The following is a 15,372-nucleotide window of genomic DNA, read 5'->3' as shown; positions in this document are numbered from 1 at the left end:
GAAAGATGAACCGTCGCCGCAGTCTGAGGTCAAGAGCGCTCTGGAGCAGGTTTTCATCCAGTATGTCTCTGTACATTGCTGCAGTCATCTTTCCCTTTATCCTGACTAGTCTCCCAGTTCCTGCCACTGAAAAACATCCCCACAGCATGATGCTACCACCACCATGCTTCACTGTAGGGATGGTATTGGCCTGGTGATGAGCGGTGCCTGGTTTCTTCCAAACTGGACGCCTGGCATTCACACCAAAGAGTTAAATCTTTGTCTCATCAGACCAGAGAATTTTCTTTCTCATGGTCTGAGAGTCCTTCAGGTGCCTTTTGGCAAACGCCAGGCAGGGTGCCATGTGCCTTTTACTAAGGAGTGGCTTCCGTCTGGCCACTCTACCATACAGGCCTGATTGGTGGATTGCTGGAGAGATGGTTGTCCTTCTGGAAGGTTCTCCTTTCTCCACAGAGGACCTCTGGAGCTCTGACAGAGTGACCATCGGGTTCTTGGTCACCTCCCTGACTAAGGCCCTTCTCCCCCGATCACTCAGTTGAGATGGCCAGCCAGCTCTAGGAAGAGTCCTGTTGGTTTCGAACTTCTTCCACTTACGGATGATGGCCACTGTGCTCATTGGGATCTTCAAAGCAGCAGAAATTTTTCTGTAACCTTCCCCAGATTTGTGCCTCGAGACAATCCTGTCTCGGAGGTCTACAGACAATTCCTTTGACTTCATGCTTGGTTTGTGCTCTGACATGAACTGTCAACTGTGGGACCTTATATAGATAGATGTGTGCCTTTCCAAATCATGTCCAATCAACTGAATTTACCACAGGTGGACTCCAATTAAGCTGCAAAAACATCTCAAGGATGATCAGAGGAAACAGGATGCACCTGAGCTCAATTTTCAGCTTTATGGCAAAGGCTGTGAATACTTATGTACATGTGCTTTCTCAATTTTTTTATTTTTAATAAATTTGCAAAAATCTCAAGTAAACTTTTTTCACATTGTCATTATGGGGTGTTGTATGTAGAATTCTGAGGAAAAAAATGAATTTAATCCATTTTGGAATAAGGCTGTAACATAACAAAATGTGGAAAAAGTGATGCGCTGTGAATACTTTCCGGATGCACTGTAATTAAAAGCAGCAAAACCCCACTACATATACCTATTTAGTCCTAGTATTGTAGGAGTATTTTGTAAGTATATTGTATATTTTTCCATTGCTGTTTGATTCAAATTAAAAAAAAAATGTTATGGTGTATGCACAAAAACATGGAATGGTTTGAAAGAAAACCAAAGCAAAGTTAGCAAACTCCACAGGAACAGCGACAAATGTGAAAGTGATCCCTGGTCTCTGGTTTTGTGTAGCAGCAGTCCTAACACTGTGCCATTACCTTGCCCGATTGTCTAGCAAAGAATGTAATTTTATGTATAAACCTGACATGAAATACAGAAAGCATATTTGCAAGCAATTATTAAATTTATTCAGTTAGAAAGAAAACAGTTGCACAATTACTATGTTACTTAAAGATAGATACCTAGGATCCAACTTGTTCTCCTACATTACAGTAGTGGCAGCAATGCTGGCAAGCATAGCAATCCATCACTTTTTTTTCTTTGGACATAGACTCTAAATGTGTCAGGTGACACCTAACAGTCTTTTGGCCTTGGAAGCCCTACATTTTTATTTTGTCCTGCATTCTCCAGTTTTTGTTTCCTCTCTTCTCCTCCATGGCCATCTGATCTTATCACATTGCAACCATTACCATTATAAGCTTTAGAGACGTTCGTACTATACTAGCAAGAGGTGGAAGGAGGCAGACACAAGGGCAGAGAATTTCGTTAAAACCAGAAAGTAAAATCATAAGTCTTTGTCAGTAATACAATTGTGAATTTACTTGCAAAAAGTCATTCACTAACACACTAAACTCTTGTGAACGTATCCATAATCTTAATCAAAGTGTCCCAATATGCAGCCAGCTATATATACTGTATCTACTTTATATATATAAAATCCTAAGCCTAAAAGTGCAACAGTTTTGTGCAATGATTTTATGTGATGTTTTTATGTCACTTTTTTGTCACGCTTTAAATCGGGCTTATTTTAAAACCTACATATATATGTCTGGTATCATTCTTTTCAGAGTTTATCGAACTTTAATGTGATGTTGTTAGATTTTCAGAATCTTATTCCATTTTAAATTACAGTATAAACTAAAAAATATCAAGAGCTCACATCCCATGAGATGAGACTTTGTGGCAACAGATTTAACCATGCCTGGGACCAGAAATAAAAGTTAAAGACTAGGAAAGCTGCTGTACAGGCTTTTAAATGTTCGAAGATACAGATCTCGTGGCACGGCAGCAGCAGCAAGCCAGCAGCTGATCGAGCAAAAAGGAGGTAAAAAAAACTATTTGTTTCCCATCTCACCATTTTAGAGGGAGTTTCGGAGGAGTGACTGTGTTTCCTTGGGGTGAGTTCAGCCCCCCTCTTCACAACATGAGTGGCAGAGACGTGACGTGGTTGGCACATAGCGCAGGCCGGGGGGGTTGGCGAGCAAAGTGAGCAGGGGGGAACACCCTAGTATATACTGTATATATATATATATATATATATATATATATATATATATATATATATGGAAGAGAAGGTCTGTGATATGGTTTGCATATTTGCAGCTGGAGATCCACAAAGGGAGAAAAAAATGAATCATGTATCATAAAGTAGTTTTTATTCCTGAGCTTTTAACTCCTACCAGGGGTCTTCATCAGAGGATAATGCTTAGACTTACAAGAATCAAAGGCAATATATAGCAACACATTAAGTGTGGGGGGGGGGGAGGAGGTGACTAAGTCAGTATGATCAAGTGGGGTGTGGGGGGGGGTTTGTATAGTTTATTTATTAGGTACATGTTCTTCTTAAGTTAGCATATGCTGGATTTATGTCCAAGTGTCTGTTGATGGCGTTTTCATTTGATAGCCAAGACTCGGCCAACTCTCTGGCACTTTTAGTACTGGCCTTAAATTTGACTTGTACATTGTCCCAGTTGAATGTATGTCCTGTCGATTTAGTATGTGCATAGATCAATGATAGTGCGTCCTTTCTTCTGATGGCGTTGCGATGTTCCTGCACATGTGTTGAGATTCTTTTTGAAGTTTGTCCTATGTATACCGCTGAGCAAGAATTGCATGGGATACTATAAACTGCGTTTCGTGTTTCTGCTGTCGATTTCTTGTTTTTGGCATTAAAGAGGACTGTGCGCAGATTGTTCGTGGGTTTGTGTGCTATTCTGACAGCCCACTTAGTCAGGATGCGCGCTGTACCTTCTGACACCTTGTGGTGATAAGGGAGTGAGTGCCAGGTGGGGGTTCTGATTTAAGTCGATTGTTTGCTGAGTTATCTGGCGTCTCCTGTGTAAGCTCCGATTAATGAATGTTTTTGAGTATCTGTTTGAGGTGAAAAGGTGGAAGAGATAGCGTCTCTCATTAATTTTTGTTTCCTTAGTATTACAATGAGTGTGGACTCGTCTGAATAGGGTTTTCACACAGCTCCGTTTATGAGATACCGGGTGGTTGCTGGTGAAGTGTAAAATCTTGTCTGCGTAGCATTCTTTGCGGTAAACACTTGTGGTCAGGGTGGCGTCATTATTTCTTTTGATGTAGATGTCCAGGAAGCTGATGTGTTGGTTCATTTCTTTTTCCATTGTGAACTGGATTGCGGGGAATATTGTGTTGATATGATTGTAGAACTCATTCAGCTGGTCCTTTTTTAGTATGACGAATGTGTCGTCTAAATAGCGTATCCAAATTTTGGATGTGATCTGAGATAAAGCCATGTTTTCAAATCGCTGCATTACCAGTTCCGCTAGGAGTCCTGATAACGGTGATCCCATTGGCATGCCTTCTTTCTGAGTATAATACTTGCCGTTGAAATGAAACGTTGCCATTGAAATTCTGACACCGTCAGAAGAAAGGACGCACTATCATTGATCTATGCACATACTAAATCGACAGGACAAACATTCAACTGGGACAATGTAAAAGTAAAATTTAAGGCCAATACTAAAAGTGCCAGAGAGTTGGCCGAGTCTTGGCTATCAAATGAAAATGCCATCAACAGACACTTGGACATAAATCCAGCATATGCTAACTTAAGAAGAACATGTACATAATAAATAAAGTATACAAACCCCCCCCCACCCCCGATCATACTGACTTAGTCACCTCCCCCACTGTATATATACTGTATGTATATATATATATATATATATATATATACAGTATATATTAGATTTTACCCTTTTTGACATTATTTTGGGCCATGAGGGCGCTACAACAGTGTCCACTACCATTTCTTGCGGTGTTACTAGAAGTTAAAACTGCAACTTCCAGCAGTCCCTGAAGTGGCTCTGATTGGTCTTCTGTCAAGGATGCAGGGGCTGTTGGGGTCAAAGGAGGTCAGCGCGGGTTTTAAAAGGGGGCCGGTGACCAAAAGGAGGAGAGGTGTTTTTTGTAATCTGTGTTCCAAGTTCCTGTCTGTCTGCCTTCTGTTGGGTTACCTGTACTTAATCGTTTTGTCCTGGATTGTTTAGTTGTTGGAGTCTAGATTGTCTGCTGTCTGCCTTTGTACATGAGGACTGTAAGTGGATTCATGGCCATCCTGCAAGGAAAGAAGCGCTCCTGAACCCGTCCACCCGTCTTCACCATTTCAGGAACTACCGGTAGGACTGTCTTTACATTCCCATTCAACGTGCAGATCTGTGGACTATCTATCTTCATCATTTCATTTCATCCGTTGCCATTTTTCATGGACTTTGCTCTGTGTGTTTTGTTTGTGCTTTGTGTATTTAATGTAATACCGCCGTAAGGGGAACAGTGGTGGTATTGTTGTTTTCATTTGTATATAGACCTCCAAAATTCAACGCGTCTTTCTTTGAGGAATTCTCTGACTTGATGTCAATCTTAATTACGAACTATGACACACTCTTAATAGTCGGCGACTTTAATTTTCATATAGATAATCAATGTGACCAAAAAGTAAAAGAATTTATGAACCTCCTGGACTCTTTTGATTTGAGACAGCTCGTTAATCAGCCTACACATAACGCAGGTCATACGTTAGACTTAGTAATTACTAAAGGACTAAAAGTTGATATAAAGCAGGTCATTGATATTGGTCTATCAGACTATTTTCTTCTACTCTTTAATATAGAAATAATGATAGAAAACACTCATGAGAAGCATATTGTTAAAAAACGCTTCTTTGACTCCTCAGCAGCTTTAAAACTTTCAAACATTCTAACCAATCAGTCCGTTTATAGTGCCAACTATAATAGCGAGGAGAATGTAAATAGCAAGGTGGAAAGTTTTAATACTAAAGTGAGGGCTGCTGTTGACTTAGTTGCACCTGAAAGACAGTTAAAAAATCTTCTAGCATTGTTATACCATGGAAGACCCAAAGAGTGTCTGATTTAAAGAGAACATGCCGTAGAGCTGAGCGTAAATGGAGGAAAACTAAACTAACTATTGACTATGAAATATTAAAAGTTAAAATAACAGAATACAATAACACAGTCCGTCTTGAGAGGCGCTGCTATTTCTCTAAGATTATAAATAACAATGCTAGTAATCCCAGAGTCTTATTTTCGACAATTGATCGTCTGTTAAACCCAAGTAACTCAAAGGAATGCCTCCTAAGTACTTCCAGTAAAACCTGTGAGGCTATCGCTGTATTTTTCAATCAAAAAATTAATGATATTAGAAATAACATAGTATATCTCCCCAACACTAAGGATCCTCCTAAACCCCAGTACCCCATAATAAACAAGTTAAATTCCTTCACTAGGATAGATTTACCTGATTTACATAAAATAATTTCTCAAATGAAACCCTCCACCTGTGCCCTTGACCCAATACCAACTAATTTTTTCAAAGAAGTATCGGACGTGCTTATTGATAATGTTCTTGACATAGTAAATTCGTCATTAGATACGGGGGTCTTCCCAGACTGTCTTAAGACTGCGGTAGTTAAACCCCTACTTAAGAAAAATAATCTCGATCCCTCTGCTCTTGAAAATTATAGACCCATCTCTAACCTGCCTTTCTTAAGTAAAATTCTAGAGAAGGCAGTCATTATACAGCTAAATGAGCACCTCAATAAACATGCTATTCTTGATAAATTTCAGTCAGGTTTTAGAACAAATCACAGCACAGAAACTGCACTCGTTAAAGTAGTAAATGACTTGCGGGTAAATGCAGACAGAGGCCATTTATCTGTTCTCATCCTCTTAGATCTGAGTGCCGCATTTGACACCATTGATCATAATATTCTTAAGAATCGCCTTAGTCAATGGGTGGGCCTCTCTGGCAGTGTCTTAAATTGGTTTGAATCCTACCTGGCAGGGAGAAAATTCTTTGTTAGTTGTGGTAATTATAATTCAAAGACACATGATATTCTATATGGTGTTCCACAAGGCTCTATCCTGGGTCCACTGCTTTTCTCAATCTACATGCTTCCATTAGGTCAGATTATCTCAGGGCACAACGTGAGCTACCACAGCTATGCTGATGACACACAGCTGTATTTATCAATAGCACCTGATGACCCCAAATCTCTTGATTCGCTAACACAATGTCTAACTTGTATCTCAGAATGGATGAATAGTAACTTTCTCAAATTAAATAAAGAAAAAAACGAAATCTTAGTGATTGGCAATAATGGATACAATGAGGCTATTAGAAATAAACTGGATGCATTAGGATTAAAAGTCAAATCGGAGGTAAAAAGCTTAGGGGTAACCGTTGATTGTAATCTGAATTTTAAATCGCATATTAATCAGATCACTAGGACAGCATTTTTTCACCTAAGAAACATAGCAAAAGTTAGACCTCTTATATCATCAAAAGATACAGAGAAATTAGTTCATGCGTTTGTTTTCAGTCGGCTAGATTACTGTAACGCACTCCTCTCAGGTCTACCCAAAAAAGACATCAATCATTTGCAACTAGTGCAGAATGCAGCTGTTAGAATCCTTACCAGGAAAAGAAAATCCGAACACATTTCTCCAGTTTTGATGTCACTACACTGGTTACCTGTGTCATTCAGAATTGACTTTAAAATTCTGCTTATGGTTTATAAAGCTTTAAATAATCTCGCCCCGGCTTATATATCGGAATGTCTGACACCTTATATTCCAAATCGTAACCTCAGATCCTCAACTGAGTGTCTCCTTAGAATTCCAAGAGCAAAACTTAAAAGAAGTGGTGAGGCGGCCTTCTGCTGTTATGCACCTAAAATCTGGAATAGCCTGCCAGTAGGAATTCGCCAGGCTAATACAGTGGAGCACTTTAAAAAACTACTGAAAACACATTACTTTAACATGGCCTTCTCATAACTTCACTGTAATTTATTCCTGATACTCTGTATATCCAATTCATTATAATAACTATTCATTCAAAAACTGTACTAACCCCTACTCTCTCTTCTGTTTCCTTTTCCGGTGTCCTGTTGGTGGTGGCGTGCGCCACCACCATCTACCCAAAGCACCATGATGTTCCAACAATGATGGATGGATTAAAAGCCAGAAGTCAGTATGACCATCGGCATCAAGTGACTCCGTGAAAAACCCGAACTACAAAGAGGACTATTTCATTTATGTTAGGTAGAATGCCCAGAGGGGACTGGGCGGTCTCGTGGCCTGGAACCCCTACAGATTTTATTTTTTTCTCCAGCCTTCTGGAGTTTTTTTTTGTTTTTTCTGTCCACCCTGGCCATCGGACCTTACTCCTTTCTATGTTAATTAATGTTGTCTTATTTTAATTTCTTATTTTGTCTTTTATTTTTCTTCTCTTCATTATGTAAAGCACTTTGAGCTACTTTTTGTATGAAAATGTGCTATATAAATAAATGTTGTTGTTGTTGTTGTTCATTTATTTCATTTGTTTTCATTACATTCATTAATTGTTGTTTGATAACCAGTTTGCTTTGTTTTTGTGAGTGCGTGCGGGTCGGGCCAAGGCTGGGTGCGTCCCTGGAATCTCCACCATAAAAATAAATAAATCACTGTAATAATACTTATATCTCTTATTGTGAGAAATCAAGCAAAATGACACCTTTTATTTGCTAACTTGAAAGATTACAATATGCAAGACTTTGAAGCATCGTTATATCTAATCACTAGCAAAATACCCGCGCTTCGCAGTAGCGAAGTACTGCCTTAAAATTTTTATTAAGAAGAAAAGTAAACCTTTTTAAACTGAGGGAAAATATACCAATAATTATTTGTTAAGGATCTATTTGTATACCACATTGTCAGTTCGGCCCTCCAGTTGTAATATGACCAAGCTGTGCACTGAGCTTACTCTTGAGCATGCAACGTACAGTTGGCCATGTGAAAAGCAATCTTGCCTCAAATCAATGCCAACCTTTTGTAGGGTTTGTCCCTGAGACTTATTAATTGTCATTGCGAAGCAGAACCTTACTGGAAATTGGAGGCGTTTGAATTGAAATGGGAGATCAGAGGGTATAACGGGGATCCGAGGAATAAAAACTCTCTCCCCTGAGCCACTGCCAGTAAAAATAGTTGCCTCAATTAGGTTCTTTTGCAGACACATGACCTGAAGTCACTGTAAGTTTCTCAGTAACATTATTGGTGCCCCAACCTTCAAAATTAGATTATGCTCAGGAGTGCCTGGAGGATTCAGAGTGTGGAGAAACTCTACTGGATAGTGCACCACGTCTTCCACTTCTATAACTGAATCCACAGACTGATATGCTTTCGGTTGTGAAGGTAGTTCTTGAAGTAAAATGTGGTTTATAGTCGTAGTCATGTCATTTCTTGGTGTCAGGATAGCTCTCTCCCTCAACCATGACACGTCGTTTTTGTGTAGATTTCATAGATTGGGGTAAACATTTTGAAGAAGGCTTTGTAAGAGGCATTGGCGGTTGTCCAAAGGTGTAAAATATTTGGCCATTTCGGTACACTTGAAAGCGACAACCGAACAATTCCAGCAACTCACATGCAGAACAATAGGTGAAGGGCTTAAGCATTTCACTCTTATAGTGCTCCTGTGTAGTATAATTATCTCCTGTACCATCAGCAGTTCACATCTTGAACCTGTCCCAGCCATTCAATACATAAGACACAATGTTCCTCCGGATATCAAGAGTGAGTCTGATTTGGCCGTGCAATATGTAACACAGAGAATGGAAAAGGCAGGTGCCATCTCCGGGCATGGAAACCACTCAGTAAGTGACAGTTCTTTGATCGATGGTGATCACCTCGATAGACATGTTAATGGGGGTACGGTTGGAACAATAAAGGAAATGGGTACCTGAACAATGTAAACTAAGTCTAAAATACCTACACAATAACTATAATCATAATAAATGAACAATAAAACAGCGGAGAAGCCGTGGATTAAATAAAAAGGCTGCAGTTATCAGCAGGGAGACGTGAATACCATGGCGAAGCAAGGAAGGGAATGAAGAGACCAGAGTGACAGGCAGCCAACTACGTGGGAGGCATGGGGATGGGGGACCCAACACCGCCTCACACGGCGACTGAGCTACAGGCTATGGACGTATATATGTACGTAAGTAGGATTCAGTTAGCGTTGGGAACCCGTGTACCAAATTTCTTGAAGATGGGCCCATAAGTAACAAAGGCCCTTGGAAAGTTCAATATGGCGGCCGACAGTGGCGTCATACCACCGAAATAAGTACATACATCGGTTTCGGTTAGCGCAGAGAAGCCGCCTACCAAATTTCGTGAAGATGGGGCCATAAATAAGAAAGTTTAACATGGCAGATGTTGTCGATTGTTATGACCGTTACGCGTAGAATTTCTGCCGACAGTGGCATCATACCACCGAAATAAGTACGTACATCGGTTTTGGTTAGCGCAGGGAAGCCGCCTACCAAATTTCGTGAAGATGGGGCCATAAATAAGAAAGTTTAACATGGCGGACGTTGTCGACCGTTATGACCGTAACGCATAGAATTTTGAAATGAAACCTGCTCATCTTTTGTAAGTAACCTGTAGGGAATGAGCCTGCCAAATTTCAGCCTTCTACCTACACGGGAAGTTGGAGAGTTAGTGATGAGTGAGTCAGTGAGTCAGTGAGGGCTTTGCCTTTTATTAGTATAGACTAGCAAAATACCCGCGCTTCGCAGCGGAGAAGTAGTGTGTTAATGAGGTTATGTAAACATATATATACATATATATACATATCTATATATACACATATCTACATATACATATATATATATATACATATACACATCCACATATATATACATAGTGCGTTGTAAAACGGGCTGTGATTGTTACATGGGTGGGAGACGACAAATCACAGCTTCCCGCTTTCTAATCGGGTCTGTGATTGGTGCTTTGACTGATGCCTAGATCCCACAGTATGTCCCCTTAGGAGAGGCGTTAGGCAAGTGTAATTGAATAGTGGTGCTGCAAGTTTAGCTTTACACCTGTTTTTAAGGCTTATTGACTGAAAGGGGCTTTCATGAAAAAACTTAGGGCTTTGCTACAGGATACACCCTCCACAAGTTAAGGAAGTAAAAATAAAGGTATATATTTCTGTTTTATTTAAACCTTTTAAGTTTGTATGCGGGCGGCATGGTGGCGCAGTGAAAGGTGCCAGTTAGGATACCCGGGTTCGCTTCCCTGCGTGGAGTTTGAATGTTATCCTCGTGTCTGTCTGGGTTTCCTCCGGGTACTCCGGTTTCCTCCCACAGTCCAAAGACATGCAGGTTAGGTGCATTGGCGATTCTAAATTGTCCCTGGTGTGTGGGTGTGTGTGGGTGTGTGCGCCCTGCGGTGGGTTGGCACCTTGCCCGGGGTTTGTTTCCTGCCTTGTGCCCTGTGTTGGCAGGGATTGGCTCCTGTATTTAGGATATAGCGGGTTGGATAATGGATGGATGGACGTTTGTATGCATAGCCCCATTTGCCCGTTTTCATTTTTTTTCTTTCTTCAGTAATATTTCAGCAAACCTGGAGCTTGTCAGTTCAAATCCTGGTACTGACACCACTGTGTGACCCTGAGGAAGTCACTTCACCTGCCTGTGCTGCAAAAAACAAAAGTAATGTAACAAATTGTACCTCAGATGTTGCAAGTTGCTGGAATAACGGCATAAGTAAAATAGATAAATATGTATTATACACATAGGAACTATTCATTTATTTTCAGTTAAGTCATCTGCAGCAAACCTTTATAAATGAGGGTTTCTCCTTTTTAGATAGTGCAAACTGTTTCTTCTTCATTGAGGTTTTCTCTTGGAGAGCTTTTTTCATTTCATTGAAAATTAAAGCAGCAGCTGCCAAAATATGTAGCTTTCTTATTAATTTTTCAACATTGTGTAAAATAACTTTATAAAGTAACATAAAAGGTTTAAATACTGGTTATCCTTTTACACTAAAATATTACTAAAGAGATACAAAAAAAGTAAAATGGATATGTTCTTTTTCTTTAAGGAGATTAAATATTACTGAAGAAAGAAAAAAAAAAACTAAAATAGCCAAATGAGGCTATGCATACGAACTTAAAAAGTTTAAATAAAACAGAAATATATACCTTTATTTTTACTTCCTTAACTTGTGGAGGGTGTATCCTGTAGCAAAGCCCTAACTTTTTTCGTGAAAGCCCGTTTCAGTCAATAAGTCTTAAAAACAGGTGTAAAGATATTGACAATAAGCTACACAAACCCACCAAGACATGGAATCATTTAAATCAAGTATCATTACATCTTCCTTTCTGAAAGAGAAGTAAGGCAGTACTTATAAGCTTAGTAATGTTATACATTTCAAATGCTACTTTGATAAACTTTATCACTTCAAACAACTGAACTATCCAGAACATTTCAGGCATACATCCAGCATTCAAACTATGTATAAAAAGCACAACTGTTAAAGGAATTCAGCATTTCTTAATTGAAAATGTTCCTTTAATCGTCAACATGTCTCAATGAGTCGTTCTGGTGGTTTTACTTGACGTTTTGATCTTCTGGTTAATTGTGTTTGCAGTTGAGATGTTCTTTCCCGATTTATACTTGTTTTCTCGTTAATATTTGTTTCGCTGGTGTTAGTGTTCTGATTAGAGGTTATTGGTCCTTTGATGTCTCGACAGTTTCTTCTTAGAACAGCTCCTATTAGGCAATTCCGTCACATACTGGTCTATTGTTTCGCTGCTTTTCTGGAAACATGTAAAAACTTGTGCCGCTCAAACGTCACATTGCGCTTTGGGTTGCAATACGCTTCGAATTTCTCAACTATTTTGTTCAATTTCATATTGTCTCCATCTTCTTCAAACTGAAAATTGTTATACACCTCTAGCGCCTCTTCGCCAATTACATGTAGAAGCATAGATGCTTTCATTTTTTCACTTTTCCTATCTGCTTCAATCGCAGCAAGATACAACTCGAATCTCTGTTTAAATCTTTTCCAATTTTCAGCTACATTTCCCTTTAACTGGAGATTTGGTGGGGGCTGTAATCCTTCCATATTTTTTTTCTCTTTTGCTAGAACGTCTTAGCGCTTTCTGACCACGTTTTCGGGTTACTCACAGACACGAGACTCGTTCAAAAGCTGAACCTCTTCTTCACATTCCTCTTCCAATCCGCCACTTCTGACACCATGTAGTGATCTTGTTAGGTTCGTAGTTTAATCAATACACAGGATTGAAAGATATAATAACTTTTTAATAGACAGACTTTAGAGACATTTACTGTACATGTTACTACTCGTTCTTTAGTTCACGCCCATTCTCCTACTTGCATCGGCATTCACAGGCATTACTAATCATTCTGTAAGTATCCCTTAATAGACCTTACTAATCAACTATCATTACAAAATCCAATGTGGTTTGTGCCCTTCAGAATGAAAACAGTTTGCATTTACTTTTTAAATAAAAGGCGAGCTTTTAAGCCTGAGAAATCACCCCGTAAATGCACACGTTTAATTGCACATGTGTTAATATGTATGCTTACACAGTATTAAGCCCACCAAGACATGGAATCGTTTAAATCAAGGCACTGCGCTACATTTACTGTACATGTTACTACTCGTTCTTTAGTTCACGCCCATTCTCCTACTTGCATCCGCATTCGCAGGCATTACTAATCATTCTGTAAGTATCCCTTAATAGACCTTACTAATCAACTATCATTACAAAATCCAACGTGGTTTGTGCCCTTCAGAATGAAAACAGTTTGCATTTACTTTTTTAATAAAAGGCGAGCTTTTAAGCCTGAGAAATCACCCCGTAAATGCACACGTTTAATTGCACATGTGTTAATATGTATGCTTACATAGTATTAAACCCACCAAGATATGGAATCGTTTAAATCAAGGCGCTGCGCTACCTTCTTCCAGATCGGCCCCAAGGTGTTTCACGTGATTACGTAGGAGGCGTGATGACGCGATACGCGACTCTTCCCCCGTCCATTACAGTATATGGACAAAAAGAGGTTCCAGTTATGACCGTTACGCTTTGAATTTCGAAATGAAACCTGCCTAAATTTTGTAAGTAAGCTGTAAGGAATGAGCCTGCCAAATTTCAGCGTTCCACCTACACGGGAAGTTGGAGAATTAGTGATGAGTGAGTGAGTGAGTGAGTGAGTCAGTCAGTCAGTGAGGGCTTTGCCTTTTATTAGTATAGATTACATCTTGCCTGAAGAAGAGGCCTGAGTACTGTAGTAGTAGTACTGTCTCTTCTTGTGTTATTCCATCATATTCAGTGAACTACCTTGGGTTTAATGTGTGCATTTTCCTCTTATTTACATGAATAATAGGTGAGTGTTGTTGTTGTGTTAGTTAACAAATGGATTAAAAGCATCTAACTTCCACAAAACACACTTTATCTCTTTTGTCATTTGTTTTCTTCATGCCATCATTTAAAGATAGCTACCTACGATTCAACTTGTTCTGCTACATTACAGTGGTGGCAGCAATGCCGGCACGTATAGCAATCCATCACTTTCTTTTTTGTTTGGACATAGACTCTAAAATGCCAAAGGGGTAGCTGCTTCTACACCATCTAAAACGTTAACGGGAGCACAACAGACCAGAGGCGACATGCTTAAGAACATTAACTCAGTCTTCTGTCCTTTTGCTTGCTTTACTTAACAAGATGTCAGAGTTATCAATCTTTTTATACTTTATGACAAAGAAATATGTCTGTCACACAGAGGCCTAAGTTCAACAGTAGCTGTGATAGAACTGATTAATAAAGTTGAATACCCAACAATTTAAATGGGAATTTGTTTTGAATTTATAGCAGCAACATTGGGCAGATACTATACTGGAAATGCTTTCAAATCCACAACTTATGGCTTTACCCATTTAGTTGGTGCCAATTGATTCTTTGCCCTAGGGCTACCTGTTCAATGCGATATGGTTAGGTAAAACAGATGGGGGCATCTGCTCAGACTGAATTTACAGTGTATTACCTACACAATATTAACTTGAAATGAAAGCTAGAAACTCCAAAATACAGTTGAAGAAGAATATTACCCCAGTTGAAGAAGAATATTACTGATGTTGTAAGTACATATTGTAGTCATAGAAGAATGATCAAAGAGAATGTGACATGGATTAAGAAAATAATGCAGGGTGTAAAACATGGAGAGAAGGAAATAGCAAATGTACTTATATAAAAATTGTGTTGCTTTTCTTCATTGAAGTGCAAAAATGAGCTACACTTCATTTCTCATGTTTCCCATGGGTTCTTGTAGAGTTCTGACATATCATAATTAAACCTCCTAAATCCAATTCAGGGTCACAGGAAGATGAAGCCAGAAGCAGTGGATGCAAGGCGTTAAACAGGCCTGGACAGGGCACAATTCCATCATGGCTTGTACAGTTGTGCATTCATTTAATTTTAAAACTTGTATATATTGGTAGCATAGTGATACTGCAGTCTTTACATGAGTCGTTTTGAATCCTATCTTTGTGCAGTTTGCACATTTATGCCATATTCTTACTTTTTTTTTTCCTCCTGGTTTTCCAGTTTTCCTATCACCTCCCATATATGTACTTTTGAATTTAACTGGGTACTCCAAATTGGCCCATTAAGAAGTATTGAGTGTGTGTATATGTGTGTTTTAAGAGTGCCCGACAATGGACTGGCACCACATCCAGGTTTGACTTAAGCATAATGCCTGTTGCCTTTGGGACAGCCTCTGCCCTCCTGTAATCTTAAAAGTGTATTAGGTGGGTATGACAACAGACAAATGAATGACGCTTCTACCATTGAGCCCACCAGATGGCTGCTGTGTGTGCAAATCAAAACACTGTATACCGACTAATTTCAACCACAGCATGTGTGTTTATATGGATGTACTTTAACATCTGCAAAAAGTTCTAAATGTCTTCTGT

This window comes from Erpetoichthys calabaricus, chromosome 9, assembly GCF_900747795.2.
Source record: "Erpetoichthys calabaricus chromosome 9, fErpCal1.3, whole genome shotgun sequence".
In the NCBI taxonomy this organism is placed as follows: Eukaryota; Metazoa; Chordata; class Cladistia; order Polypteriformes; family Polypteridae; genus Erpetoichthys; species Erpetoichthys calabaricus.
The sequence above is the reverse complement of the archived record's forward strand: the minus strand, read 5'-3'. Positions refer to the sequence as shown.